The sequence below is a fragment of the Pleurodeles waltl genome, chromosome 3_1, assembly GCF_031143425.1.
Source record: "Pleurodeles waltl isolate 20211129_DDA chromosome 3_1, aPleWal1.hap1.20221129, whole genome shotgun sequence".
Taxonomy (NCBI): domain Eukaryota; kingdom Metazoa; phylum Chordata; class Amphibia; order Caudata; family Salamandridae; genus Pleurodeles; species Pleurodeles waltl.
Window position 1 is genome coordinate 596,046,931 of NC_090440.1, and position 25,328 is coordinate 596,072,258.

A 25,328-nucleotide genomic window follows, 5' to 3' on the forward strand; every position below is an offset into this window, starting at 1 on the left:
GACATATGTATAGTGCACGCGTGTAATGGTGTCCCCGCACTCACAAAGTCCGGGGAATTTGCCCTGAACAATGTGGGGACACCTTGGCTAGTGCCAGGGTGCCCACACACTAAGTAACTTAGCACCCAACCTTTACCAGGTAAAGGTTAGACATATTGGTGACTTATAAGTTACTTAAGTGCAGTGGTAAATGGCTGTGAAATAACGTGGACGTTATTTCACTCAGGCTGCAATGGCAGGCCTGTGTAAGAATTGTCAGAGCTCCCTATGGGTGGCAAAAGAAATGCTGCAGCCCATAGGTGTAGGAGGCTGGACTGGCTTGTAGTGAGTACCAAGGGGTACTTCCACCAGGCCCAGTTATCCCTTAATAGTGTATAGGGTGTCTAGCAGCATAGGCTGATAGATAATGGTAGCTTAGCAGAGCAGCTTAGGCTGAACTAGGAGACGAGTGAAGCTCCTACAGTACCTCCTAGTGTCATATGCACAATATCATAAGAAAACACAATACACAGTTATACTAAAAATAAAGGTACTTTATTTTTATGACAATATGCCAAAGTATCTCAGAGTGTACCCTCAGTGAGAGGATAGGAAATATACACAAGATATATATACACAATAGCAAAAATATGCAGTATAGTCTTAGAAAACAGTGCAAACAATGTATAGTTACAATAGGATGCAATGGGGACACATAGGGATAGGGGCAACACAAACCATATACTCCAAAAGTGGAATGCGAATCACAAATGGACCCCAAACCTATTTGACCTTGTAGAGGGTCGCTGGGACTATTAGAAAATAGTGAGAGTTAGAAAAATAACCCTCCCCAAGACCCTGAAAAGTGAGTGCAAAGTGCACGAAAGTTCCCCTAAGGACAAAGAAGTCGTGTAAGAGGAATAATGCAGGAAAGACACAAACCAACAATGCAACAACGATGGATTTCCAATCTAGGGTACCTGTGGAACAAGGGGACCAAGTCCAAAAGTCACAAGCAAGTCGGAGATGGACATATGCCCAGGAAATGCCAGCTGTGGGTGCAAAGAAGCTTCTACTGGACAGAAGAAGCTGAGGTTTCTGCAGGAACAAAAAGGGCTAGAGACTTTCCCTTTGGTGGACGGATCCCTCTCGCCGTGGAGAGTCGTGCAGAAGTGTTTTCCCGCCAAAAGAACGCCAACAAGCCTTGCTAGTTGCAAATCGTGCAGTTAGCGTTTTTGGACGCTGCTGTGGCCCAGGAAGGACCAGGATGTCGCAAATTGCGCCAGGAGGTAGAGGGGACGTCGAGCAAGACAAGAAGCCCTCTCAGCAGCAGGTAGCACCCAGAGAAGTGCCAGAAACAGGCACTACAAGGATGCGTGAAAAGGAGCTCACCCGAAGTTGCACAAAGGAGTCCCACGTCGCCGGAGACCAACTTAGAAAGTCGTGCAATACAGGTTCGAGTGCCGTGGACCCAGGCTTGGCTGTGTACAAAGGATTTCCACCGGAAGTGCACAGGAGCCGGAGTAGCTGCAAAAGTCGTGGTTCCCAGCAATGCAGTCTAGCGAGGTGAGGCAAGGACTTATCTCCACCAAACTTGGACTGAAGAGACACTGGACTGTGGGAGTTACTTGGACAGAGTTGCTGGATTCGAGGGACCTCGCTCGTCGTGCTGAGAGGAGACCCAAGGGACCGGTAATGCAGCTTTTTGGTGCCTGCGGTTCCAGGGGGAAGATTCCGTCGACCCACGGGAGATTTCTTCGGAGCTTCTAGTGCAGAGAAGAGGCAGACTACCCCCACAGGATGCACCACCAGGAAAACAGTCGAGAAGGCGGCAGGATCAGCGTTACAGAGTTGCAGTAGTCGTCTTTGCTACTATGTTGCAGTTTTGCAGGCTTCCAGCGTGGTCAGCAGTCGATTCCTTGGCAGAAGGTGAAGGGAGAGATGCAGAGGAACTCGGATGAGCTCTTGCATTCGTTATCTAAAGTTTCCCCAGAGACAGAGACCCTAAATAGCCAGAAAAGAGGGTTTGGCTACCTAGGAGAGAGGATAGGCTAGCAACACCTGAAGGAGCCTATCAGAAGGAGTCTCTGACGTCACCTGGTGGTACTGGCCACTCAGAGCAGTCCAGTGTGCCAGCAGCACCTCTGTTTCCAAGATGGCAGAGGTCTGGAGCATACTGGAGGAGCTCTGGAAACCTCCCAGGGGAGGTGCAGGTCAGGGGAGTGGTCACTCCCCTTTCCTTTGTCCAGTTTCGCGCCAGAGCAGGGCTAAGGGGTCCTCTGAACCGTTGTAGACTGGCTTATGCAGAATTGGGCACATCTGTGCCCAAGAAACCATTTCCAGAGGCTGGGGGAGGCTTCTCCTCCCCTGCCTTCACACCATTTTCCAAAGGGAGAGGGTGTAACACCCTCTCTCAGAGGAAGTTCTTTGTTCTGCCATCATGGGCCAGGCCTGGCTGGACCCCAGGAGGGCAGATGCCTGTCTGAGGGGTTGGCAGCAGCAGCTGCAGTGAAACCCCAGGAAAGGTAGTTTGGCAGTACCCGGGTCTGTGCTACAGACCACTGGGATCATGGGATTGTGCCAACTATGCCAGGATGGCATAGAGGGGGCAATTCCATGATCATAGACATGTTACATGGCCATATTCGGAGTTACCATTGTGAAGCTACATATAGGTAGTGACTTATATGTAGTTCACGCGTGTAATGGTGTCCCCGCACTGACAAAGTCCGGGGAATTGGCCCTGAACAATGTGGGGGCACCTTGGCTAGTGCCAGGGTGCCCTCACACTAAGTAACTTTGCACCTAACCTTTACCAGGTAAAGGTTAGACATATAGGTGACTTATAAGTTACTTAAGTGCAGTGTAAAATGGCTGTGAAATAAGGTGGACGTTATTTCACTCAGGCTGCAGTGGCAGGCCTGTGTAAGAATTGCTCCCTATGGGTGGCAAAAGAAATGCTGCAGCCCATAGGGATCTCCTGGAACCCCAATACCCTGGGTACCTCAGTACCATATACTAGGGAATTATAAGGGTATTCCAGTAAGCCAATGTAAATTGGTAAAATTGGTCACTAGCCTGTTAGTGACAATTTGAAAGAAATGAGAGAGCATAACCACTGAGGTTCTGATTAGCAGAGCCTCAGTGAGACAGTTAGTCACTACACAGGTAACACATTCAGGCACACTTATGAGCACTGGGGCCCTGGTGAACAGGGTCCCAGTGACACATACAACTAAAACAACATATATACAGTGAAAAATGGGGGTAACATGCCAGGCAAGATGGTACTTTCCTACAATAGGGATCTCCTGGCACCCCATACCCTGGGTACCTCAGTACCATATACTAGGGAATTAGAAGGGTGTTCCAGTATGTCAATGTAGATTGGTGAAAATGGTCACTAGCCTGTTAGTGACAATTTGGAAAGAAATGAGAGAGCATAACCACTGAGGTTCTCGTTAGCAGAGCCTCAGTGAGACAGTTAGGCACCACACAGGGAACACATACATATAGGCCACAACCTTATGAGCACTGGGGTCCTGACTAGCAGGGTCCCAGTGACATATAACAAACATACTGAAAACATAGGGTTTTCACTATGAGCACTGGGTCCTGGCTAGCAGGATCCCAGTGAGACAGTAAAAACACCCTGACATACACTCACAAACAGGCCAAAAGTGGGGGTAACAAGGCTAGAAAGAGGCTACTTTCTCACAACCCACGGGAGATTTCTTCGGATCTTCTAGTGCAGAGAGGAGGCAGACTACCCCCACAGCATGCACCACCAGGAAAACAGTCGAGAAGGCGGCAGGATCAGCGTTACAGAGTTGCAGTAGTCGTCTTTGCTACTATGTTGCAGTTTTGCAGGCTTCCAGCGCGGTCAGCAGTCGATTCCTTGGCAGAAGGTGAAGAGAGAGATGCAGAGGAACTCGGATGAGCTCTTGCATTCGTTATCTAAAGTTTCCCCAGAGACAGAGACCCTAAATAGCCAGAAAAGAGGGTTTGGCTACCTAGGAGAGCAGATAGGCTAGAAACACCTGAAGGAGCCTATCAGAAGGAGTCTCTGACGTCACCTGGTGGCACTGGCCACTCAGAGCAGTCCAGTGTGCCAGCAGCACCTCTGTTTCCAAGATGGCAGAGGTCTGGAGCACACTGGAGGAGCTCTGGACACCTCCCAGGGGAGGTGCAGGTCAGGGGAGTGGTCACTCCCCTTTCCTTTGTCCAGTTTCGCGCCAGAGCAGGGCTAAGGGGTCCCCTGAACCGGTGTAGACTGGCTTATGCAGAATTGGGCACATCTGTGCCCAAGAAAGCATTTCCAGAGGCTGGGGGAGGCTACTCCTCCCCTGCCTTCACACCATTTTCCAAAGGGAGAGGGTGTAACACCCTCTCTCAGAGGAAGTTCTTTGTTCTGCCATCCTGGGCCAGTCCTGGCTGGACCCCAGGAGGGCAGATGCCTGTCTGAGGGGTTGGCAGCAGCAGCAGCTGCAGTGAAACCCCAGGAAAGGTAGTTTGGCAGTACCAGGGTCTGTGCTACAGACCACTGGGATCATGGGATTGTGCCAACTATGCCAGGATGGCATAGAGGGGGCAATTCCATGATCATAGACATGTTACATGGCTATATTCGGAGTTACCATTGTGAAGCTACATATAGGTAGTGACTTATATGTAGTGCACGCGTGTAATGGTGTCCCCGCACTCACAAAGTCCGGGGAATTGGCCCTGAACAATGTGGGGGCACCTTGGCTAGTGCCAGGGTGCCCTCACACTAAGTAACTTTGCACCTAACCTTTACCAGGTAAAGGTTAGACATATAGGTGACTTATAAGTTACTTAAGTGCAGTGTAAAATGGCTGTGAAATAACGTGGATGTTATTTCACTCAGGCTGAGTGGCAGGCCTGTGTAAGAATTGTCAGAGCTCCCTATGGGTGGCAAAAGAAATGCTGCAGCCCATAGGGATCTCCTGGAACCCCAATACCCTGGGTACCTCAGTACCATATACTAGGGAATTATAAGGGTGTTCCAGTAAGCCAATGTAAATTGGTAAAATTGGTCACTAGCCTGTTAGTGACAATTTGAAAGAAATGAGAGAGCATAACCACTGAGGTTCTGATTAGCAGAGCCTCAGTGAGACAGTTAGTCACTACACAGGTAACACATTCAGGCACACTTATGAGCACTGGGGCCCTGGTGAACAGGGTCCCAGTGACACATACAACTAAAACAACATATATGCAGTGAAAAATGGGGGTAACATGCCAGGCAAGATGGTACTTTCCTACACAACAGAGTGAAAAAGAGGAAATGCAAAACTTTTTGGCTATGTGTATATACACTGAACTTGTTTTGTATATTTTTCTCTTATGAAAAGTACAATGACAAGAGTGGTAAATTGTCTCAAAGCACTTATCCCACCGCTGCACAACCAATGTAGGAGGCTGGACTGGCTTGTAGTGAGTACCAAGGGGTACTTGCACTTTGCACCAGGCTCAGTTATCCCTTATTAGTGTATAGAGTGTCTAGCAGCATAGGCTGATAGATAATGGTAGCTTAACAGAGCAGCTTAGGCTGAACTAGGAGACGAGTGAAGCTCCTACAGTACCACCTAGTGTCATATGCACAGTATCATAAGAAAACACAATACACAGTTATACTAAAAATAAAGGTACTTTATTTTTATGACAATATGCCAAAGTATCTCAGAGTGTACCCTCAGTGAGAGGATAGGAAATATACACATGATATATATACACAATAAGAAAAATATGCAGTATAGTCTTAGAAAACAGTGCAAACAATGTATAGTTACAATAGGATGCAATGGGGACACACAGGGATAGGGGCAACACAAACCATATACTCCAAAAGTGGAATGCGAACCACGAATGGACCCCAAACCTATGTGACCTTGTAGAGGGTCGCTGGGACTATTAGAAAATAGTGAGAGTTAGAAAAATAACCCTCCCCAAGACCCTGAAAAGTGAGTGCAAAGTGCACTAAAGTTCCCCTAAGGACAAAGAAGTCGTGTTAGAGGAATAATGCAGGAAAGACACAAACCAACAATGCAACAACGATGGATTTCCAATCTAGGGTACCTGTGGAACAAGGGGACCAAGTCCAAAAGTCACAAGCAAGTCGGAGATGGGCATATGCCCAGGAAATGCCAGCTGTGGGTGCAAAGAAGCTTCTACTGGACAGAAGAAGCTGAGGTTTCTGCAGGAATGAAAAGGGCTAGAGACTTCCCCTTTGGTGGACGGATCCCGCTCGCCGTGGAGAGTTGTGCAGAAGTGTTTTCCCGCCGAAAGAACGCCAACAAGCCTTGCTAGTTGTAAATCGTTTAGTTAGCGTTTTTGGACGCTGCTGTGGCCCAGGAAGGACCAGGATGTCTCAAATTGCGCCAGGAGGTAGAGGGGACGTCGAGCAAGACAAGAAGCCCTCTCAGCAGCAGGTAGCACCCGGAGAAGTGCCAGAAACAGGCACTACGAGGATGCGTGAAATGGTGCTCACCCGAAGTTGCACAAAGGAGTCCCACGTCGCCGGAGACCAACTTAGAAAGTCGTGCAATGCAGGTTAGAGTGCCGTGGACCCAGGCTTGGCTGTGCACAAATGATTTCCGCCGGAAGTGCACAGGCGCCGGAGTAGCTGCAAAAGTCGCGGTTCCCAGCAATGCAGTCTAGCGAGGTGAGGCAAGGACTTACCTCCACCAAACTTGGACTGAAGAGTCACTGGACTGTGGGAGTCACTTGGACAGAGTTGCTGGATTCGAGGGACCTCGCTCGTCATGCTGAGAGGAGACCCAAGGGACCGGTAATGCAGCTTTTTGGTGCCTGCGGTTGCAGGGGGAAGATTCCGTCGACCCACGGGAGATTTCTTCGGAGCTTCTAGTGCAGAGAGGAGGCAGACTACCCCCACAGCATGTACCACCAGGAAAACAGTCGAGAAGGCGGCAGGATCAGCGTTACAGAGTTGCAGTAGTCGTCTTTGCTACTATGTTGCAGTTTTGCAGGCTTCCAGCGCGGTCAGCAGTCGATTCCTTGGCAGAAGATGAAGAGAGAGATGCAGAGGAACTCGGATGAGCTCTTGCATTCGTTATCTAAAGTTTCCCCAGAGACAGAGACCCTAAATAGCCAGAAAAGAGGGTTTGGCTACCTAGGAGAGAGGATAGGCTAGCAACACCTGAAGGAGCCTATCAGAAGGAGTCTCTGACGTCACCTGGTGGTACTGGCCACTCAGAGCAGTCCAGTGTGCCAGCAGCACCTCTGTTTCCAAGATGGCAGAGGTCTGGAGCACACTGGAGGAGCTCTGGACACCTCCCAGGGGAGGTGCAGGTCAGGGGAGTGGTCACTCCCCTTTCCTTTGTCCAGTTTCGCGCCAGAGCAGGGCTAAGGGGTCCCCTGAACCGGTGTAGACTGGCTTATGCAGAATTGGGCACATCTGTGCCCAAGAAAGCATTTCCAGAGGCTGGGGGAGGCTACTCCTCCCCTGCCTTCACACCATTTTCCAAAGGGAGAGGGTGTAACACCCTCTCTCAGAGGAAGTTCTTTGTTCTGCCATCCTGGGCCAGGCCTGGCTGGACCCCAGGAGGGCAGATGCCTGTCTGAGGGGTTGGCAGCAGCAGCAGCTGCAGTGAAACCCCAGGAAAGGTAGTTTGGCAGTACCAGGGTCTGTGCTACAGACCACTGGGATCATGGGATTGTGCCAACTATGCCAGGATGGCATAGAGGGGGCAATTCCATGATCATAGACATGTTACATGGCCATATTCGGAGTTACCATTGTGAAGCTACATATAGGTAGTGACTTATATGTAGTGCACGCTTGTAATGGTGTCCCCGCACTCACAAAGTCCGGGGACTTGGCCCTGAACAATGTGGGGGCACCTTGGCTAGTGCCAGGGTGCCCTCCCACTAAGTAACTTTGCACCTAATCTTTACCAGGTAAAGGTTAGACATATAGGTGACTTATAAGTTACTTAAGTGCAGTGTAAAATGGCTGTGAAATAATGTGGACGTTATTTCACTCAAGCTGCAGTGGCAGGCCTGTGTAAGAATTGTCAGAGCTCCCTATGGGTGGCCAAAGAAATGCTGCAGCCCATAGGGATCTCCTGGAACCCCAATACCCTGGGTACCTCAGTACCATATACTAGGGAATTATAAGGGTGTTCCAGTAAGCCAATGTAAATTGGTAAAATTGGTCACTAGCCTGTTAGTGACAATTTGAAAGAAATGAGAGAGCATAACCACTGAGGTTCTGATTAGCAGAGCCTCAGTGAGACAGTTAGTCACTACACAGGTAACACATTCAGGCACAGTTATGAGCATTGGGGCCCTGGTGAACAGGGTCCCAGTGACACATACAACTAAAACAACATATATACAGTGAAAAATGGGGGTAACATGCCAGGCAAGATGGTACTTTCCTACAATAGTGATCTCCTGGCACCCCAATACCCTGGGTACCTCAGTACCATATACTAGGGAATTATAAGGGTGTTCCAGTATGTCAATGTAGATTGGTGAAAATGGTCACTAGCCTGTTAGTGACAATTTGGAAAGAAATGAGAGAGCATAACCACTGAGGTTCTCGTTAGCAGAGCCTCAGTGAGACAGTTAGGCATCACACAGGGAGCACATACATATAGGTCACAAACTTATGAGCACTGGGGTCCTGACTAGCAGGGTCCCAGTGACACATAAGAAACATACTGAAAACATAGGGTTTTCACTATGGGCACTGGGCCCTGGCTAGCAGGATCCCAGTAAGACAGGCCAAAAGTGGGGGTAACAAGGCTAGAAAGAGGCACTTTCTCACAGTACCTATATGATATAAGTGGTATAGTAGGAGCTGTGCATGTCCCCTAGTTCAGCTAAGCTGCTCTGCTATAGCTACCTCTATCAGCCTAAGCTGCTAGAACACTACTAATCTACAAATAAGGGATAACTGGACCTGGTACAAGGTGTAAGTACCATCAGGTACCCACTTTAAGCCAGGCCAGCCTCCTACAGTGACACAAGGCCAAAAATATCTTAGAGACAATACCACTTCTGGAGGTAAGTATCATAAACAATATATACACTAGTAACCAAAATCAGGTAAGTACACAGTCATAAAATAGTGCAAACAGGGGCAACACAAACCACATACTAAAATAGTGGAATAAGAAAGTCGGATTCCCCCCTAGGCAAGTGTAGTGTGTAGAGGTGCCCTGGGAGTGTAAAAAAACACCAAAAGTAAAAAAAAAACGGTAAAAATGTTGCACTTGTATAGCGCACTACTCACCCGTTAGGGTCTCAAGGTGCTGTACGCACACCACTGTGTAACCCCTACTGGCTTTTCTTTGGGAGGCACCCACTCCTGGACAGCCCCAGGGTGAAGCCATGCATCCAAGCGCTGTGAGAGCCATTGTGGAGATTAAGCAAGCTATTGCCCAGAGTGGGACCCATTAATTAGGCACCAAGGCGAGAATTATCTGGTCCAAGGGAATTGAGCACAAGACCCACCAAGGGAGGAATTGAACCCTGGTCCTGGGCCAGATCTCTCCATCAGGCTCTGCCACTCTAACCATTGTGCCACACTTCTCCATGAGTGAGGTAAGTGAAGTTCCCCACCCCAGAGCCCAGGAAAACAGGAGTAAAGTACAGCAAGTTTCCTCAGAACACACTAGAAGTCGTGGTAAAGGATTTTGCAAGAACCAATCAAGACTACAAGAAACTAATTCCTGGACCGGAAGACCTTTGGAGAGAGGAGACCAAGTCCAGAAGTCGATGAAGAGTCCAGGAAGAACAGAAGCCCCTGCCAACCTGGAAGAAGGTTCAAAAGTGGATTCTCCAGTTGGAAGAAAAGTACAGAAATGCACCAAAGAAAACAGCTGCTGGTTCCTGCTTGGGGCAAGAGAAGTCCCACGTTGAGTCATTAGATGCAGGCTGTTTGCATCGTTGGATTTCACCAACAAGCCTTGGTTCGCACAAGAACACTTTTTGTGTCAAAGTGGCGCTGCCCAGACCCAGGAGGGACCTGGGGGTCTGAACCTGGACTGAGGAGACAAAGGGGGCACTCAGCACTTCAGAGAGCCCTCATAAGACCAGACAGCACCCACAGGAGTCCCATGACATGGGGCCAAAGGAGTTTAAAAATTTGGTTGTGCACTACACAAAGAGATCCCACGCCACGGGAGAACAACTCAGGGAGCTGAGTGTCGCAGGATATGGTGCTGGGGACTTGTGCTACGCTGGGCACAAATAACTTTTGGAAGAACTGCACAGAAGCCAAAGGAGCTGCAGAAGACTCTGCTCAAGGGTACTGTCGTGGCACGAGAAGGCAAGCTCTTCCCTTCACCAAACTTGGACAGCTGGACCTTTGGACAGTCAGGATCACTTCGGCCCACATCTGTGTTCCAGTGATCATGCTCATCGACAGGAGAGGAGTCCCAGAGTACCGGTTGTCATCACAGAAAGGTGCCTGCAGAAGTAGGGAAGTGACTCCATCACTCCGCAGGAGATTACTTCAGTTCTGCTGGTGCAGGGTGAAGACAGACAGTCCTCAGAGTGTGCACAACCTGGAAACTGTTGCAGTTGCTGGCTGGGGAACCGAATCTGGGGAAACACCCAGAGGAGAGACCCTAAATAGCACTGAGAGGGGGATTGGCTACCTACCCAGGAATGCACCTATCAGGAGGGGTCTCTCACACCACCTGCTGGCACTAGCCACTCAGATGCTCCCAGAGAGTCCCCACACCTTGGAATCCAAGATGGCTGATCCCAGGAACACTCTGGAGGAGCTCTGGGCACCACCTCTCAGGTAGTGATAGACAGGGGAGTGGTCACTCCCCTTTCCTCTGTCCATTTTCGCACCAGAGCAAGGACTGCGGGTCCCTGAACTGGTGTAGACTGGATTATGCACAGTGGGCAAAGTCTGTGCCCTTCAGGGCATTTCCAGAGGCTCTGGGAGGATACCCCTCCCATGCCCAAGTCACCTATATGTCTAACCTTCAGACCCTGAAGGGTAGGTGCAAAGTTACTGTGTGTGAGGGCACCCCTGCACAAGCAGAGGTGGCCCACATTGTCCAGGCCCATTTTCCCAGACTTCATGAGTGCGGGACATCATTATAAGTGTGCACTACATATAGTTCAATAATATATGTAGCTTCACAGTGGTAACTCTAAATATGGCCATGTGAGGTGTCTAGCAACTGCAAATTGTACCCCTAATTGGATTCTGGTATTGGGGGGGGCAATTCCAGGCACCCTGGGGGATTCACCATGGATGCCAGTACTGCCATACCAGTCTTCTGAGGTTTTCACTGTAACCCCAGCTGCTGCCACCTCACAGACAGACTTATGTCCTCCTGGGGCTTGGGCAGCCCATTCTCAGGAAGCCAGAACAATGCATTTCCTTTGGGACAGGGGTGTTACACCCTCTCCCATTTGGAAATAGGAATTACAGGCATGGGATAGGTTTCCTCCCAGAGCCTCTGAAAGTGCTTTGAAGGGCACAGATTGTGCCCTCCTTCCATAATCTAGTCTACACCAGTTCAGGGACCCCCAGCCCCTGCTCTGGCATGAAACTGGACACAGGAAAGGGGAGTTGTAGGAGGCTGGACTGGCTTGTAGTGAGTACCAAGGGGTACTTACACCTTACACCAGGCCCAGGTATCCCTTATTAGTGTATAGGGTGTCTAGCAGCTTAGGCTGATAGATAATGGTAGCTTAGCAGAGCAGCTTAGGCTGAACTAGGAGACGAGTGAAGCTCCTACAGTACCACAAGTGTCATATGCACAATATCATAAGAAAACACAATACACAGATATACTAAAAATAAAGGTACTTTATTTTTATGACAATATGCCAAAAGTATCTCAGTGAGTACCCTCAGTATGAGGATAGCAAATATACACAAGATATATGTACACCATACCAAAAATGTGCAGTATAGTATTAGAAAACAGTGCAAACAATGTATAGTAACAATAGGATGCAATTGGGACACATAGGGATAGGGGCAACACAAACCATATACTCCAAAAGTGGAATGCGAACCACGAATGGACCCCAAACCTATGTGACCTTGTAGAGGGTCACTGGGACTGTAAGAAAACAGTTAGGGTTAGAAAAATAGCCCACCCCAAGACCCTGAAAAGTGAGTGCAAAGTGCACTAAAGTACCCCAAAGGACAAAGAAGTTGTGATAGGGGAATTCTGCAGGAAAGACACAAACCAGCAATGCAACAACGATGGATTTCCAGTTGAGGGTACCTGTGGAACAAGGGGACCAAGTCCAAAAGTCACAAGCAAGTCAGAGATGGGCAGATGCCCAGGAAATGCCAGCTGTGGGTGCAAAGAAGCTGCTACTGGACAGTAGAAGCTGAGGTTTCTGCAGGAACGACAAGGGCTAGAGACTTTCCCTTAGGAGGATAGATCCCACACGCCGTGGAGAGTCGTGCAGAAGTGTTTTCCTGAAGAAAGACTGCCAACAAGCCTTGCTAGCTGCAAGTCATGCGGTTAGCGTTTTTGGACGCTGCTGTGGCCCAGGAGGGACCAGGATATCGCCAATTGTGTCAGGGGACAGAGGGGGTGCCCAGCAAGACAAGGAGCCCTCCCAGAAGCAGGCAGCACCCGCAGAAGTGCCAGAACAGGCACTACAAAGAGGAGTGAAATAGTGCTCACCCGAAGTTGCACAAAGGAGTCCCACACCGCCGGAGGACAACTTAGGAGGTCGTGCAATGCAAGTTAGAGCGCCGTGGACCCAGGCTTGGCTGTGCACAAAGGATTTCTGCCAGAAGTGCACAGAGGCCGGAGTAGCTGCAAAAGATGCGGTTCCCAGCAATGCAGTCTGGTGTGGGGAGGCAAGGACTTACCTCCACCAAACTTGGACTGAAGAGTCACTGGACCGTAGGAGTCAATTGGACAGAGTTGCTGGATTCAAGGGACCTCGCTCGTTGTGCTGAGAGGAGACCCAGGGGACCGGTGATGCAGTTCTTTGAGGCCTGCGGTAGCAGGGGGAAGATTCCGTCGACCCACGGGAGATTTCTTCGGAGCTTCTAGTGCAGAGAGGAGGCAGACTAACCCCACAGCATGCACCACCAGGAAAACAGTCGAGAATGCTGCAGCCCATAGGGATCTCCTGGAACCCCAATACCCTGGGTACCTCAGTACCATATACTAGGGAATTATAAGGGTGTTCCAGTAAGCCAATGTAAATTGGTAAAATTGGTCACTAGCCTGTTAGTGACAATTTGAAAGAAATGAGAGAGCATAACCACTGAGGTTCTGATTAGCAGAGCCTCAGTGAGACAGTTAGTCACTACACAGGTAACACATTCAGGCACACTTATGAGCACTGGGGCCCTGGTGAACAGGGTCCCAGTGACACATACAACTAAAACAACATATATACAGTGAAAATTGGGGTAACATGCCAGGCAAGATGGTACTTTTCTACAACGAGTCCTCCAATCGGGAATCCCTATTATAACCAAGATAAAACAAATTTCCATATCTGCTAAGACCAGGCATCTTCGCTCTCTAGTCTAGCTTCAAACTTCAAAGGATTATCGAATACGATAGTCTCGTGAATACACGAATCCCTCGGCTTTGGTACTTGCAAGTTCCAAATCAAAGATCCCAAGGGGATACCAAACTAAGAACCAAACTAAGGACTGGGAGACGCTCCACTGATACTTAACTGAGGTATCGATGACGTCACCAGAAGACTCGTTTATCGTTTCGCTCTACCAAATCATCAAGGGTCCAAAACAGGGCGATAGTCAGGGCAGCAGTCCTTCGTAGCCGTCGGAAAGCGGGGAACCTCGCAGCAAAGACTTTCGGACCACGTCGACATACAGGGGTCGATGAAGTGGCGGCCTTCCTCCAGAATTTTCACACAAAGCTCCTCACGAACCTGTGGTTTGGACTGGTACCGCTGAAATCGTCCCACGTTAGGTGCCAACTGAAGTACTGGGTTTTTCAGAACCCAGTGGTGCCAGGCAACACACCCTAAGACTTCGAGTCCTTCCTGTTTCAGACTACAGAAACACAGAGTCTTCTTGGTGAAGTCAAAGATCTTGTTTATTGGCTGCAGCCAGTAACAGGTATCCTAGAAGTACAACACAGTGTATATTCTCAGGAGACTGCTCCCTTTGCAAAGCTAACCTTCTCTTTTATACAAAATATTATGCTTTGGGCAAACATTCCTTATTTTACAGTTGACCATTCACATGTTTTCACTACAAAGAAATAGCAGGTTTATGATGACAAGCCCATATTTCAGTTTGTCCAGCCCTCAATCAATTACCCGGAAAGGCTTAGTACTTTCATCAGATATCGACGGACCCCCAATAAAAACAGGCACCTCCTCCTTGTAAAGCAAGTCATAAAGAAAGAAACAGGGACAGGTGTGTGTAAGATTAGGCATGGTTTGTGTGTGATGAAAGGTTTATGATGTGTTGTGCCTTGATAATAATCTCATTCGGCCACTGGGAAAGAAACTGGCCGAACAGGTTTGGCTATAGGCAGTGGAGTCAGCTTGCCCAGGTCACAGAGGAGTCAGCAAAGGTGTACGTGTCCTTCAGACTCTTTTTCAGCATTAGACTCAGAGCAGTCCAGTGTGCCAGCAGCACCTCTGTTTCCAAGGTGGCAGAGGTCTGGAGCACACTGGAGGAGCTCTGGACACCTCCCAGGGGAGGTGCAGGTCAGGGGAGTGGTCACTCCCCTTTCCTTTGTCCAGTTTCGCGCCAGAGCAGGGCTAAGGGGTCCCCTGAACCGGTGTAGACTGGCTTATGCAGAATTGGGCACATCTGTGCCCAAGAAAGCATTTCCAGAGGCTGGGGGAGGCTACTCCTCCCCTGCCTTCACACCATTTTCCAAAGGGAGAGGGTGTAACACCCTCTCTCAGAGGAAGTTCTTTTTTCTGCCATCCTGGGCCAGGCCTGGCTGGACCCCAGGAGGGCAGATGCCTGTCTGAGGAGTTGGCAGCAGCAGCAGCTGCAGTGAAACCCCAGGAAGGGCAGTTTGGCAGTACCAGGGTCTGTGCTACAGACCACTGGGATCATGGGATTGTGCCAACTATGCCAGGATGGTATAGAGGGGGCAATTCCATGATCATAGACATGTTACATGGCCATATTCGGAGTTACCATTGTGAAGCTACATATAGGTAGTGACCTATATGTAGTGCACGCGTGTAATGGTGTCCCCGCACTCACAAAGTCCGGGGAATTGGCCCTGAACAATGTGGGGGCACCTTGGCTACTGCCAGGGTGCCCTCACACTAAGTAACTTTGCACCTAACCTTTACCAGGTAAAGGTTAGACATATAGGTGACTTATAAGTTACTTAAGTGCAGTGTAAAATGGCTGTGAAATAACGTGGACGTTATTTCACTCAGGCTGCAGTGGCAGGCCTGTGTAAGAATTGTCAGAGCTCCCTATGGGTGGCAAAAGAAATGCTGCAGCCCATAGGGATCTCCTGGAACCCTAATACCCTGGGTACCTCAGTACCATATACTAGGGAATTATAAGGGTGTTCCAGTAAGCCAATGTAAATTGGTAAAATTGGTCACTAGCCTGTTAGTGACAATTTGAAAGAAATGAGAGAGCATAACCACTGAGGTTCTGGTTAGCAGAGCCTCAGTGAGACAGTTAGGCATCACACAGGGAACACATACCTTTAGGTCACAAACTTATGAGCACTGGGATGCTGACTAGCAGGGTCCCAGTGACACATAACAAACATACTGAAAACATAGGGTTTTCACTATGAGCACTGGGCCCTGACAAACAGGATACCAGTGAGACAGTGAAAACACCCTGACATACACTCACAAACAGGCCCAAAGTGGGGGTAACAAGGCTAGAAAGAGGCTACTTTCTCACACAACCCCCCCCCCCAAACGAAGGACAATAAGGCTAACCTTGGCCAGTTGAGACTTTATTGTCTAAGTGGTGATAAGTAGGGAGTAGCTCTGCAACAGACTGGTTACTCCCTTTATCATCCACTATATGGTTACTTCCCTGTGGGGATGTAAACCACCCTGTTTGAAGTTTTTTAGCTAAGCAACTATGTGAAGATGTATTTTCAGAGTTTCTATCAGTAAGTTTTAGTTTAGAGCAATGGGAATTGTCCACTGAACCTATTTGTAGTGATGGAAATGCCAGACAGGATTGCTGTCTTAGAAAAGCCATAGCTGGGCAAAAACTTTGTCCATATGGCTGGAAGAGAGAATAGGGATGCTGTTTCTCTTGAGTTGGAGCAGGGCAGGGATGCTGTCCTATGAGCTCCACACTAGGGCAGGGATGCTGTCCTAAGTGTTGTGAGGCAGTGCAGGGTTTCTGCACTAAAGTTTCTCTGGGAGGGTTGGAGGGATGCTCCATGTTAACTAAAATGGTGCTCTTTTTGTCACCAATGTTAGTTATCCCACAGAGAGGTACTTCTACCTCAGGGAGTACAGTTTTGCCAACTGATGATTCCCTTGGAACAGGTGCCACCCCAGGAGAGGTTTCTCCCACCACAGGAATGGTATCCTGAATGGTAGGGTGGTTAGGGGATACTGTGATACCCTTTTTACCTGTTGATGGAGAGGGATCCTGAATTTTCAGGCCTTCTCTCCTTTGCTTTTTCATTTCAGTAGAAATGAGAGGGAACAATTCCTCTGGGATGCCCAGCATGGCTGCATGGGCATAAAACTCTACATCAACCCAACCTGAGGCCTCTAGGTCATTACCTAAGAGACAGTCTACAGGTAAGCTAGGTGATACCACCACCTGCTTAGGGCCAGTAACTCCACCCCAACTAAACTGAATTATAGCTAAGGGAAGAAACTTAGTGGAGTTATGGACATCAATAATCTTATACTGTTGTCCAATGATGTGTTGATCAGGGTGCACTAGGTTTTCAGTCACCAAAGTGATACTGGCACCTGTGTCCCTGTAGGCCAAGGCCTCAACACCATTTATTGAAACTGTCTGCCTGTACTTATCCATTGTAAGGGGACAAGCAGCCAGTGTGGCAAGGCCAATGCCACTAGGTGTGACAGAAACTGTCTTGGGACTGACTACCCCAGTTTCTATGATGGACCCATAAGTGAACCCAACTACACCCTTAACTTGACTGTTGCCAGCAGTCCCACCACTAGTACCACTACTGCTAGGGGCACTAGAGCTTGATGTATTAGTGGTGGTAGGCTCAGGGGGTTTACCTGAACAGGACATATCCCCTGGCCTATGGCCTCTGTTTTTACACACAAAGCACCAAGGCTTTTTAAATTGTGTAGGTTGAGAAGAAGAGGAAGAATTTGTTTTATCCCCACCCCCTGAAGAGTGTTTAAGATTTGAAGTGGGATCTTTGGTTTTACCCTTATCCCCATGCTTATCTTGAGATTTGTCACCATCTTTCTTCTGATTGTTCTCTTTGTCACCCCCTGTATGAGCATCGGTTACTTGGTACTGGTGACCAAGTAGGTGTTGTTCAGGGTGGACCAGTTTCTCTATGACCATAGTCACACTGGCTCCAGTGTCCCTGTAGGCCTGAACCTTAACACCATTTATTAGGGGTAGCTGCTTGTACTTATCCATATTAAGGGGACAAGCAACTAAGGTGGCTAAATCAATAGCCCCCTCAGAGACTAACACAGCCTCTGTGGCCTCCCTAACAAGGCCAACCCCAACTAAGTTACCAATAGTGAGCCCAGCTACTCCTTTGGATTGGCTATTAGTAGGTTTGCTCCCACCACCACTGCTATTAGTAGGGACACTAGGGGTAGCGGTAGGGGTTGTAGTGGTAGGAGGCTTGGTGCTTTTCTTTGGATAACTGGGATCTGTTGTCCAATGGCCTTTTACTTTACATAAATAGCACCATGGTTTCTTTTCTTTGTTTTGATTAAAGGAGGATTTGGACCCACAACCCCCACCAGAGTGTTTTTGTGGGCCTGATGAAGACTCATTTTTAGATTTGTACCCACCCTTGTCAAAAGACTTACCATCCTTCTTTTTGTTGCCATCTTTGTCACCCCCTGTATGAACTTTTCTGTTCACCCTTGTTCTGACCCATTTGTCTGCCTTCTTTCCCAATTCTTGGGGAGAGGTCAGATCAGAGTCCACCAAGTACTGGTGCAACAAATCAGACACACAATTATTAAGAATATGCTCTCTCAGGATAAAGTTATACAGGCTGTCATAATCAGTAACTTTACTGCCATGTAACCACCCCTCCAAGGCCTTCACTGAATGGTCAATGAAATCAACCCAGTCTTGTGAAGACTCCTTTTTGGTCTCTCTGAACTTTATCCTGTATTGTTCAGTGGTTAAGCCATAACCATCCAGGAGTGCATTCTTAAGTACTGTAAAATTATTGGCATCACTTTCTTTCACAGTAAGGAGCCTATCCCTACCTTTTCCACTAAATGATAGCCATAGGATAGCACCCCACTGCCTTTGAGGGACATCCTGTACAACACAGGCCCTCTCAAGTGCAGCAAACCACTTGTTAATGTCATCCCCCTCCTTATAAGGGGGAACTATCTTGTGCAGATTCCTGCAATCATGCTCTTTTGCAGGATGACTATGGGGAATACTGCTGCTGCCACCATGGGTTTCTAAACCCAACTTCTGTCTTTCCTTCTCTAATTCTAAAGACTGTCTATCCAAATCCAGCTGTTGCTTTTTAAGCTTCAGTCTGGTTTGTTCCACCCTCAACTTATTGAGTTCCCTTTCTAACAATCTGTCATCAGGGTTGGTGGGAGGGACATTTCTAGATACAGAGGTATGATGGGAATGAACAGAAGGAGACCTGTCCCTTACAGAGGGCACCCTAACAGCTTCTTGGCTAACAGAAACATCAGTACCACTGTGGTGTGAATAAATGCTTTTGCTATGATGTGAGACAACACTATTTGTATGGTGTGGCTCTTCATCATTACCAACTATGCTAGACTGTCTTGTGATGGGAAGGCTAAGAAGTTTCTTTCCTGAACCTTTACCTGGGGGAGTCCCTGGATCAGATTGAGAACCATTAGCTACTTTTTCAACAGATGGGGTGTAGGAAAGTACCATTTTGCCTGGCATGTTACCCCCATTTTTCACTGTATATATGTTGTTTTAGTTGTATGTGTCACTGGGACCCTGGTAACCCAGGGCCCCAGTGCTCATAAGTGTGCCTGAATGTATTACCTGTGTAGTGACTAACTGTCTCACTGAGGCTCTGCTAATCAGAACCTCAGTGGTTATGCTCTCTCATTTCTTTCCAAATTGTCACTGACAGGCTAGTGACCATTTTTACCAATTTACATTGGCTTACTGGAACACCCTTATAATTCCCTAGTATATGGTACTGAGGTACCCAGGGTATTGGGGTTCCAGGAGATCCCTATGGGCTGCAGCATTTCTTTTGCCACCCATAGGGAGCTCTGACAATTCTTACACAGGCCTGCCACTGCAGCCTGAGTGAAATAACGTCCACGTTATTTCACAGCCATTTTTCACTGCACTTAAGTAACTTATAAGTCACCTATATGTCTAACCTTTACCTGGTAAAGGTTAGGTGCAAAGTTACTTAGTGTGAGGGCACCCTGGCACTAGCCAAGGTGCCCCCACATTGTTCAGAGCCAATTCACTGAACTTTGTGAGTGCGGGGACACCATTACACGCGTGCACTACATATAGGTCACTACCTATATGTAGCTTCACCATGGTAACTCCTAATATGGCCATGTAACATGTCTATGATCATGGAATTGCCCCCTCTATGCCATCCTGGCATTGTTGGTACAATTCCATGATCCCAGTGGTCTGTAGCACAGACCCTGGTACTGCCAGACTGCCCTTCCTGGGGTTTCACTGCAGCTGCTGCTGCTACCAACCCCTCAGACAGGCAGCTGCCCTCCTGGGGTCCAGCCAGGCCTGGCCCAGGATGGCAGAACAAAGAACTTCCTCTGAGAGAGGGTGTGACACCCTCTCCCTTTGGAAAATGGTGTGAAGGCAGGGGAGGAGTAGCCTCCCCCAGCCTCTGGAAATGCTTTGTTGGGCACAGATGTGCCCAATTCTGCATAAGCCAGTCTACACCGGTTCAGGGACCCCTTAGCCCCTGCTCTGGCGCGAAACTGGACAAAGGAAAGGGGAGTGACCACTCCCCTGACCTGCACCTCCCCTGGGAGGTGTCCAGAGCTCCTCCAGTGTGCTCCAGACCTCTGCCATCTTGGAAACAGAGGTGCTGCTAGCACACTGGACTGCTCTGAGTGGCCAGTGCCACCAGGTGACGTCAGAGACTCCTGCTGATAGGCTCCTTCAGGTGTTAGTAGCCTTTCCTCTCTCCTAGGTAGCCAAACCCTCTTTTCTGGCTATTTAGGGTCTCGGTCTCTGGGGAAACTTTAGATAACGAATGCAAGAGCTCATCCGAGTTCCTCTGCATCTCCCTCTTCACCTTCTGATAAGGAAACGACCGCTGACCGCGCTGGAAGCCTGCAAACCTGCAACATAGTAGCAAAGACGACTACTGCAACTCTGTAACGCTGATCCTGCCGCCTTCTCGACTCTTTTCCTGCTTGTGCATGCTGTGGGGGTAGCCTGCCTCCTCTCTGCACCAGAAGCTCCGAAGAAATCTCCCGTGGGTCGACGGAATCTTCCCCCTGCAACCGCAGGCACCAAAAAGCTGCATCACCGGTCCCTTGGGTCTCCTCTCAGCACGACGAGCGAGGTCCCTCGAATCCAGTGACTCTGTCCAAGTGACCCCCACAGTCCAGTGACTCTTCAGCCCAAGTTTGGTGGAGGTAAGTCCTTGCCTCACCTCGCTGACCTGCATTGCTGGGAACCGCGACTTTGCAGCTACTCCGGCCCCTGTGCACTTCCGGCAGAAATCCTTTGTGCACAGCCAAGCCTGCGTCCACGGCACTCTAACCTGCATTGCACGACTTTCTAAGTTGGTCTCCGGCGACGTGGGACTCCTTTGTGCAACTTCGGCGAGCACCGTTTCACGCATCCTCGTAGTGCCTGTTTCTGGCACTTCTCCGGGTGCTACCTGCTTCAGTGAGGGCTCTTTGTCTTGATCGTCGTCCCTTCTCTCTGCAGGTCCAATTTGCGACCTCCTGGTCCCTCCTGGGCCCCAGCAGCGTCCACAAACGCACGATTTGCGTGTAGCAAGGCTTGTTGGCGTCCTTCCGGCGGGAAAACACTTCTGCACGACTCTCCAAGGCGAGAGGGATCCGTCCACCAAAGGGGAAGTCTCTAGCCCTTTTTGTTCCTGCAGAAACCTCAGCTTCTTCTGTCCAGTCGAAGCTTCTTTGCACCCGCAGCTGGCATTTCCTGGGCATCTGCCCATCTCCAACTTGCTTGTGATTTTTGGACTTGGTCCCCTTGTTCCACAGGTACCCTAGATTGGAAATCCACAGTTGTTGCATTGCTGGTTTGTGTCTTTCCTGCATTATTCCTCTAACACAACTATTTTGTACTTAGGGGAACTTTAGTGCACTTTGCACTCACTTTTCAGGGTCTTGGGGAGGGTTATTTTTCTAACTCTCACTATTTTCTAATAGTCCCAGCGACCCTCTACAAGGTCACATAGGTTTGGGGTCCATTCGTGGTTCGCATTCCACTTTTGGAGTATATGGTTTGTGTTGCCCCTATCCCTATGTTTCACCATTGCATCCTATTGTAACTATACATTGTTTGCACTGTTTTCTAAGACTATACTGCATATTTTTGCTATTGTGTATATATATCTTGTGTATATTTCCTATCCTCTCACTGAGGGTACACTCTAAGATACTTTGGCATATTGTCATAAAAATAAAGTACCTTTATTTTTAGTATAACTGTGTATTGTGTTTTCTTATGATATTGTGCATATGACACTAAGTGGTACTGTAGTAGCTTCACACGTCTCCTAGTTCAGCCTAAGCTGCTCTGCTAAGCTACCATTATCTATCAGCCTAAGCTGCTAGACACCCTATACACTAATAAGGGATAACTGGGCCTGGTGCAAGGTGCAAGTACCCCTTGGTACTCACCACAAGCCAGTCCAGCCTCCTACATTGGTTGTGCAGTGGTGGGATAAGTGCTTGAGACTACTTACCACTCTTGTCATTGTACTTTTCATAAGAGAAAAATATACAAAACAAGGTCAGTGTATATACACATAGCCAAAAAGTTTTGCATTTCCTCTTTTCAGTCTTTTCTAAGTGCTGAAAAGTACTTCTAAACTTTCAAAAAAGTTCTTAAAAGTTTAAAAAGTTTTTTTCTGTCTTTCCAAAAAGTTCTGAAAACTTTTGTCTCTTTCTCTATAACTTTAACTCTCTCTAAAAAATGTCTGGCACAGGCCAAAGTGTTGATCTGTCCAAACTTGCATATGACAACCTTAGCTGGAAAAGAGCAAGGAGTCTCTGTATAGAGAGAGGTTTGAGTGTAGGGAAGAATCCTGCCTTAGAACTATTAATTAACATGCTTAGAGAACAGGATAAGGCCATAGGTGCCCCATCTGTTGAAAAAGTACCTAATAGTTCCCAATCAGATTCAGGGACTCCCCCAGGAAAAGATTCAGGAAAGAAACTTCCTAGCCTGCCCATTACTAGACAATCTAGCATAGATGGTAATGATGATGAGCCACACCATAGAAATAGTGTTGTCTCACATCATAGCAAAAGCATGTATTCTCACCATACTGGTAGTAATGTTTCTGTAAACCAAGCTGTTAAGTTGGCTTCTGTAAGGGACAGGTCTCCTTCTGTTCATTCCCATCATAGCTCTGTTTCTAGTAATGTCCCTCCCACCAACCCTGATGACAGAATGTTAGAGAGGGAACTCAATAAGTTGAGGGTGGAACAAACCAGACTGAAGCTTAAAAAGCAACAGCTGGATTTGGATAGACAGTCTTTTGAATTAGAGAAGGAAAGACAGAAGTTGGGTTTAGATACCCATGGTGGCAGCAGCAGTATTCCCCATAGTCATCCTGCAAAAGAGCATGATTCCAGGAATCTGCACAAGATAGTTCCCCCTTATAAGGAGGGGGATGACATTAACAAGTGGTTTGCTGCACTTGAGAGGGCCTGTGTTGTACAGGATGTCCCTCAAAGGCAGTGGGCTGCTATCCTATGGCTATCATTTAGTGGAAAAGGTAGGGATAGGCTCCTTACTGTAAAAGAAAATGATGCTAATAATTTCCAAGTTCTTAAGAATGCACTCCTGGATGGTTATGGCTTAACCACTGAACAGTACAGGATAAAGTTCAGAGAGACCAAAAAGGAGTCTTCACAAGACTGGGTTGATTTCATTGACCAGGCAGTGAAGGCCTCGGAGGGGTGGTTACATGGCAGTAAAGTTACTGATTATGACAGCCTGTATAACTTAATCCTGAGAGAGCATATTCTTAATAATTGTGTGTCTGATTTGTTGCACCAGTACTTGGTGGACTCTGATCTGACCTCTCCCCAAGAATTGGGAAAGAAGGCAGACAAATGGGTCAGAACAAGAGTGAACAGAAAAGTTCATACAGGGGGTGACAAAGATGGCAACAAAAAGAAGGATGGTAAGTCTTCTGACAAGGGTGGGGACAAATCTAAAAATGAGTCTTCATCAGGCCCACAAAAACACTCTGGTGGGGGTGGTGGGTCCAAATCCTCCTTTAATCAGAACAAGGAAAAGAAACCATGGTGCTATTTATGTAAAATAAAAGGCCATTGGACAACAGATCCCAGTTGTCCAAAGAAAGGCACCACAGCTCCTACCACTACAACCCCTACTGCTACACCTAGTGTCCCTACTAATAGCAGTGGTGGTGGGAGCAAACCTACTAATAGCCAATCCAAGGGAGTAGCTGGGCTCACTTTTGGTAATTTAGTTGGGGTTGGTCTGATTAGGGAGACCACAGAGGCTACTTTAGTCTCTGAAGGGGCTATTGATTTAGCCACTTTGGTTGCTTGCCCCCATAACTTGGAGAAGTACAAGCAAGTAACCCTAATAAATGGTGTTGAGGTCCAGACCTACAGGGACACAGGTGCCAGTGTCACAATGGTGATTGAGAAACTGGTGCACCCTGAACAACACATACTTGGACACCAGTACCAAGTAACCGATGCTCACAACATAACACAAAGCCACCCCATGGCTGTTGTAAATCTCAACTGGGGGGGGGTAACTGGTCCAAAGAAAGTTGTGGTAGCTTCAGATTTACCTGTAGACTGTCTATTAGGGAATGATTTGGAGACATCAGCTTGGTCAGATGTGGAGTTGGAGGCCCATGCAGCAATGCTGGGCATCCCAGGGCATATTTTTGCTTTGACAAGGGCTCAGGCCAAAAAGCAAAAAGGACAGGGAAGCTTGGATCCTGGAACAATGGACCAAGTGCTCCCTAAAGCTAGGGCTAGTAGAAGCAAACCACTTCCTACTATCCCTCCCTCTACAGTGGATTCTACTTCTGAGGAATAAGAATTCCCTCCCTGTGCAGAACCTACACCAGAGGAGCTGGAAGCAGACACTGCTGAGCTTTTGGGTGAAGGGGGGCCTGCCAGGGAGGAGCTGAGTGTGGCACAGCAAACCTGTCCCACTTTAAAGGGTCTCAGACAGCAAGCTGTCAAACAGGCTAATGGGGATGTCAGTGACTCTCACAGAGTTTACTGGGAGGACAACCTCTTGTACACTGAGCATAGGGATCCTAAACCTGGAGCTGCCAGGAGATTAGTGATTCCTCAGGAGTACAGAAAGTTCCTCCTAACACTGGCACATGACATTCCCCTAGCTGGGCACCTGGGTCAAATGAAAACTTGGGACAGATTGGTTCCATTGTTTCATTGGCCTAGGATGTCTGAGGACACAAAGGAATTTTGTAAGTCCTGTGAAACCTGTCAAGCCAGTGGCAAGACAGGTGGCACTCCAAAGGCACCCCTTATCCCACTGCCTGTGGTTGGGGTTCCCTTTGAAAGGGTAGGGGTTGACATAGTTGGCCCCCTTGACCCTCCTACTGCTTCAGGCAATAGGTTTATCTTAGTGGTAGTGGACCATGCCACAAGATATCCTGAAGCTATTCCTTTAAGGACCACTACAGCACCTGCAGTGGCAAAGGCCCTCCTGGGAATATTTTCCAGGGTGGGCTTCCCAAAGGAAGTAGTATCAGACAGGGGAAGCAATTTCATGTCTGCATACTTAAAGGCCATGTGGAAGGAGTGTGGTGTAACTTACAAGTTCACAACACCCTATCATCCACAAACAAATGGACTGGTGGAGAGATTTAATAAAACTCTCAAAGGCATGATTATGGGTCTCCCTGAAAAACTCCGCAGGAGATGGGATATCCTTCTACCATGCCTCCTTTTTGCCTACAGGGAGGTACCCCAGAAAGGAGTGGGCTTCAGCCCATTTGAACTTCTTTTTG